Raw genomic sequence first — 6,126 nt, 5'->3', positions numbered from 1 at the left:
TCGGTGAAGAATGAGTCAACATCGTCATCCGTCGAGGATGAGGATGAGGGATAAAAGTGCAGGGCAACATGGCTTAGAGGTATTAGCAGACATTGCTGTTGGCATTGGATTTTCACTGCAGAAAACATTTTCATTTAAATCAAAATAGTTTCAGTAGGGTTAATTAAATCATAAAAAATGTAATGGACATTTATAACATACATTTTTAGTTCAGAAAGAATTTATAATTATGTTTTCAATTTAATTTCTAAGTAGATTTCTTATTATTAACATGTTAAATTTCAATGGAAATAAAAAGGGCAACAGCACTTTGTCTTTTTAAATCTAGATATGGTTTTCCATAGTGAAGATTGTGAATACCGATGATGTTGATTGGCTGATTCATTTGTCATTTTCCAGCCGATGCAAATCAGGCGCCTTCCATGAGTCACCCGACAAGCGAATTCCTGAGGTTTGGGCTCAGAAATCATTACTTGTCTTTGCTTTATATTAAGTTCTTCTGCTCGCTCCTTTTCGCACTCGAAATAGCGCATTTTTCCATTTTCCACGCCCCTCCCCCGAGAAATCTTTGCGGGTCTCCAACCACCCACGCAATATTCAACTCACTCCCCGCCGCCTGTCAACTCTCATATACAATTTTTGTTTATTTTAGCAACTGATTTATGCATGAGATAAAGCAAACTTTGTAGACATTCTAAAGCAGAGCTCGAAATAGCAACTTCCATTTCCCCAACCAGCTGGCAGGGGAAAAAATTGTATATTGGAGCTCACAAAATATGCATAATATTTGATAATGCTTTCAGCGACATGTCCTTGTTTCTGTTATTTCTGTTGTTGCTCTCAGCACGTTGGCTTAAAAGGGATGGGACGGGACGGGAATAGAGGGGGAAATTTACTTTCCGCCAGCAAGGAGTTCTCGATCTTATCGAAGGCGCCATGTGAGCATAAATTTCGAGCTGCCGCCGTGGCAAACAACAAACAACAAACAGCAAACGGCAAACAGCAAGCGGCAACAAAAGGTCACAGTCAATATGTTAAATCCTCCATTCGAAGCCCCCTTGGAAACCCCTTCTTCGCGGGGGGAGAGATTGAAATAGCCGCCCTGCCAATTGTCGGTGGGCGTGTCCAGTCGCTGCAAGCAAATTACAAGACGATACTACAATTATTTCCTAAGCCTTCAATTGAACCTCTTCACCCCTTTGCCGTCCTCCTCTCCGCAGTTCGATCCTTCTGGCATTGTTATTATTTCAGCTGAAGAGGCTAACTGGAAGCCGGAAAGTTTTGCGAGACCGAGCAATTAATACCAAAAATTACACACTTCCATTCGCGAGGCTGGCCTGGGGGCAGAGATTTGAGGAGGATGCACAGAGGAAAAAAATATCCTAAAAAAGCAAAAATTTATGATATTCAACATTTAAAATATACCTTAAAAAAATTTTAATTTTTAAAAAATCCATTTTCGTAAGAGTAATAAGTCGAAATAACCAATATTTTAAAAACTAGACTTTAGTTTTGATTATACACTTTAGTTAAAAGTTAAATGTTTACGTAATTACTAGTATATACATGTGAAGGATAAGAAATGTACAATTTAAAGCAACTGTAGTAGGTTCTCTAACTTTAGAAAAATAATGTTTTTGGATGTTTCAAAATGAAGGGTGCCTAGATTTATATTCATTACTTTTCACTTATTTTAAATATAAGTTCTTATTTCCTTTTTGTTTTCTTAACATGTTTTCAGCCCAGATTTCATAACTAAAATATAATTCTAAAAGATATTAATTCATTATTAAAATGAAAAGTAAAAAAGATAAACATTATTGTAAATAGGCAGGAATCTATAAAGTCTTGTAGTCAGTTTGTCTTGCATGATTTTTTAAAATAATAATTCTTAAAAGTATAAGTTCCGGAGATTTTTCTTTGTGTTGCCGGAGTAACAACTGCCTACTGGTGACTGACTCACTGGTTACTGGTTAGTTGGTTGCTTAATCGCTGATTTCCTGCCCGATGGCAGGACCAAGTTCTGAAGTTCTGGGCGCCCGTTTCCGTTCGCACTTGAGTGATTCTGCCGGGGATTTGGATTTGGGTTGTGAGTTCTGCGTTCTGTGTTCTGTGCTCTGGATTTTGGGTTCTTTTGTTTCTGCTCGGCGAGAGGGACAAGCTCATAAATAAATATACAACACAAATAAATTCCTCAGCCATGGGTTGGCTTCTCATAATCAAGCGTTGTCTTTATCGCCGCTAAGTATCTGTATCTGCCCAAGTATCTCACCCCCTTGGCTGGCTGTCTTTTGGCCGCCTTTTGTCTTGGCCTCGAGTCCCCCCAGTGGAATCCTCGAATCCTGCGAGTCTGCGGAGCCAGTGAAGCGTCAAGGTGTACCAATTTGCAGGCCATGCTTCACTGCGCCTAATAAGTTTGGCCAACCGCATTGGATTCTTTCCAATGCCACAAAGTTGTCAGGCCAAATGAATAAATTTCGGGGCCAACTTTTCGCTGGGTTTGAGGTGGAGATGGGAAGATGGAGATGCTTTTGATTTCCAACTTGTCGCCCGATTGTCACACGTAAACAAAGCTTCAAATTTGGCCAGGTCCGGGGAGTCAATCTGCCCATCAGCCCCTCAACCCACCCCTTCTGGCCACCTTTGCCCCGCCTTTTGGCCGTGTTCACCAGCGTGCGAATGATTAATGGATGGTTAGACAAATGGAAATTGTATGAATTACATTAAAGTGTAGTTAGTTCGAATTCGGCAACTCCGGGCTTGGGTTTTGGGACTTTGGACTTGGGTTTTGGGAGGAGGAGGAGAAGGGGGTTTTGGGAAAACCGAGCTGCAACTTTCCCAAATGCTTCCATTTTTTTGCGACCGTTTTAAAATGATGTAAAAGTTTCTGTGGCAGTTGCAAAAGGGTGGTTCGATTACTGCAGGATTGGAAAGTGCAGAAACTTTCCTAATGAAGAGGCAGTGGCCATGACAAGACTTTAAAATTAAAACTCGAATTTTTTGAGTAGCTTACAAACGAAAAAAAAAACATTCTTATCCCCCCTGTCAGCTGTAAGTAACTAATTTGCAGTCTGTGAAAATGTATGCCCACACCAGCGCCAATTTTTCGTTCAAAAATTACAGGGAAATGTAAAAAGAAACGAAATTCGGTATGATTTATGAGCCAAACAATTACGTGGCGAAGATGTTCCCAGGTAGGAGAGTATTAGACAAACGACAAGCTCGGCAAATGGAGACCCAACTGCAGCGAAAATTAAAGTCAAAGTCAAAGTCGTGGCCGGCAGCAGCCCCTCAGCTTTAATTTCCGATTAAGCCCGGGAAACAGAAAAAACAGAAAAAAAGCCAAGTGGGGCCAACGAGCAGAACAAACTGTAGCAACATAAGAAATTGGCAGCCAACAAGCGGACTGGAAACGGCCATTGCAATGGTGTATCATATAATAATAATAACAACCCAGAACCCCGAACTCGGAGGCGAGTATCCAGTACCCAGTATATCGAGGCAAACTGCAGGCCAGAAAACAACAAAATTATTACAAAAGCCAGAAGGGGCAGGCCGGCCAAACAGCTTTTCGGGATCTACCAATGGCCAGTTCAGTTCAGTTCGGCTGAGTTAAGTTCCCTGCTGCCCTCGCATCGTTTTGGAAAATCTACCTTGAAGGTAATTATAGTAATTACTTCACGAATCGCAAGTAGTGAGCGTTGCTGCCGCTGCTGCCGACGTGCGACCGCCTAAAAACATCAACAGTTGCCCCGTTCGGTTTCGTTTGGTTTCGTTTCGTTCCGTTCCAGAAAGCCAACTCCACTCCGCTGACCAACATGGCCATAACCGAGGGGATCTGGCCGAAAACCCATTGATACCGGACAGAGACAGACATGGCTGCCACAGCTCCTCGCTTATCGCTCCGAGCCAGTTTCCCTCTTCCCTCTTTTTTTTGTATTTCTTTTTTTTTTTTTTTGGTTTCAGTTTGAGCCTGGCCAAGAGCGCCTGCTGCTTTTTGCCGGCACAATCGGATTGGATTTAGCTTTAGCCCTTGATTAGTTTTGCGCTGAGCCGAGGATGCCGCCAACTTGCTCTTATTATTATATATCTACCTACCTACAGACCCCGCTTATTGGTTGCAGTTGTTGCTGTGGCTTTCTGGCTTTCTGGCTTATTCGCTTTTTGGCCAGGGGGATCGGAATTGGGATCGGTTGGGATCAGCCAAGACTAATTTTCTTGCACACGAAGCAATTTGAATTCACCGAGATCTCCTAAGGAATTTCTTCATGTTGCTGTTGCTGCCGTTGCTATTGGATGTTGCTCTTGCCGCTGTAGATGTTGCTGTTGCTGTTGCCGGTGTCCATGGTGTCCGTGGTGTCCGTCTGTTCGCTTGTTGCCGTTTTGTTGCCTGTTGGCTGCCGAGCAAAATTGCTCTGAACTTTGCTGCACTTTGGCAATTCGCAGTTTAAGATCACGATGTAATTTTGGAAATTGCCATGTTCGTAGCGGCTTTCGAATGCGAAATTTGGATTTTTTATTTTGTATTTTGTACTTGTCTAATTTGTCGTAGGTCTCTTTTCCAGGGACCCTACAAAAAGGAGGAGGGTAGTTCGAATTATGACTTCCCGCGGTAAGCTGACACAATTAAATCTGAGAGATCGCCGATCGAGGCCCATTGATAAATTCTAATTGTTAAATTTAATAGCCATATCGATCGCTCGCCGACCGCAAAGGCCGTCGTCAGACGGGGCCATTCGAATTTATTGGTACAAATGGCATTCTTAATGATGGTCAGGTTGCCAACTTGAGGAGCGAGGCTCTCGGAGATCGCTGGCATTGGAATTGCTGGGACTGGGATCGGGAACCCTCGGATGGCCGACAACGGCGCCTGTTTGTGCCGCTTTGTCGGCATTTGGCCGCTTTTGTCGCAGTAGCAACTGCAACGGCAGCAGCAACATTGCAGCAACAGCAGCCACATTGCAGCGGCAGTTTTCCCAAAGCATTATAACCGATTTTTATTGCTCGCCATATATTTCATCTTATTGAGTCGTTTGCCTTCCCCGGATGGCCATTTGGTATGGGTTTCGTATAGGCTGGTCGGGGGATCGGATTCGGATTCGGAATCGGAATCGATGACAACAAGTGCGCCGGCTCGATTGTTTCTGGTTGTGAGAAATGTGCAGGAAATGATTTTGACATTGCGAAGGTGCAGTTGAGCTTAGCAAATATCTTTGCTGATCTGGGCAGCACAATAAGCACAGGGAAAAAATAATATTGTTATTCTAGGCACTATAAAACCTTCGCAATCATTACTTACTTTTTAGATCAAAGCTTACGATTTCTTTAGTAGAAAATCTTTTAAAACCTCTGACTCTCGTTTATTTAATACCTAAAAGCTCGCATTTCATATTAAAATATCATCATCTGTTAATTTAAGTTAATAACTAAATATTAAGATAGAACATTCAAATACTAAAATAAATATTTTTAGATCACATTAATAATGTTTGAAGATCTTAGAAATCTCAATAGAATGCATTAACTTATCTATAGAAACGGTTTTCATTTAAAAGTTTGAATACTTTTTGTAGAATTTCTTAACCACATTAACACTCACCAATAAATCAGAATAAATACTTATAATTCTACAATTAAGTTCATAAGTTGCAGTTTTTCTGCCTGCATTCACTGGCAGTTCCATCTGCTATCGGAATGCCATCAGTTAAGAGTCGCAGAACTCGCCTTGCGATCAGCTAACAATAAACGGCGAGCCACACCCAGAGTCAGGCAAATGATAGGGCGAAAATGCCTGCCTAACTGAATTAACCGGCTAATCAGCAGAGCGGCCAGGTAAGCCAGGTATCCCATCTCCCCATTTCCAGCTCCTCTATCCACTATCCACTATTTTTGTAAACGGGGAGTGAGTGAGTGGCTATGATGGCCCGTCCTGGCCCGACTTCATCATCGGGCGATAGCCATCAACATGGCGCAGGAAGAGGATGAGGATGAAATGCGTAGGTCGCAGCTGGGAATGTGCCAGCGGATGGCAATGGGACGATGCCATGGAGATGGAGACGAAGATGGAGCTCCAGACCGGGTAGGGTGAGCCAGCAAATCCACAGAGGTGCACTGGAAAAAACCAAG

General features: G+C 42.6%; 1 long non-coding RNA gene across 4 annotated transcripts; it reads right to left on the bottom strand.

Moving 5' to 3' along the window:
- Window positions 1-634: 634 nt before the first annotated feature.
- Window positions 635-4,560, bottom strand: LOC138913588 (uncharacterized). 4 transcript variants are annotated; one of them, XR_011419374.1, is made up of 4 exons: window positions 4,099-4,557; window positions 1,964-2,140; window positions 1,196-1,337; window positions 639-1,132 (listed from the first exon to the last, which is right to left on the bottom strand). It is a non-coding gene; the product is annotated as an uncharacterized lncRNA (long non-coding RNA). The 4 variants fall into 4 exon arrangements; XR_011419375.1 differs by having other exon boundaries at window positions 4,245-4,557; XR_011419373.1 differs by having other exon boundaries at window positions 635-1,132; window positions 1,196-1,382; window positions 1,964-4,560.
- Window positions 4,561-6,126: the final 1,566 nt, after the last annotated feature.

The sequence above is a fragment of the Drosophila takahashii genome, chromosome 3R (assembly GCF_030179915.1).
Source record: "Drosophila takahashii strain IR98-3 E-12201 chromosome 3R, DtakHiC1v2, whole genome shotgun sequence".
Taxonomy (NCBI): Eukaryota; Metazoa; Arthropoda; class Insecta; order Diptera; family Drosophilidae; genus Drosophila; species Drosophila takahashii.
The sequence above is the reverse complement of the archived record's forward strand: the minus strand, read 5'-3'. Positions and strand labels throughout refer to the sequence as shown.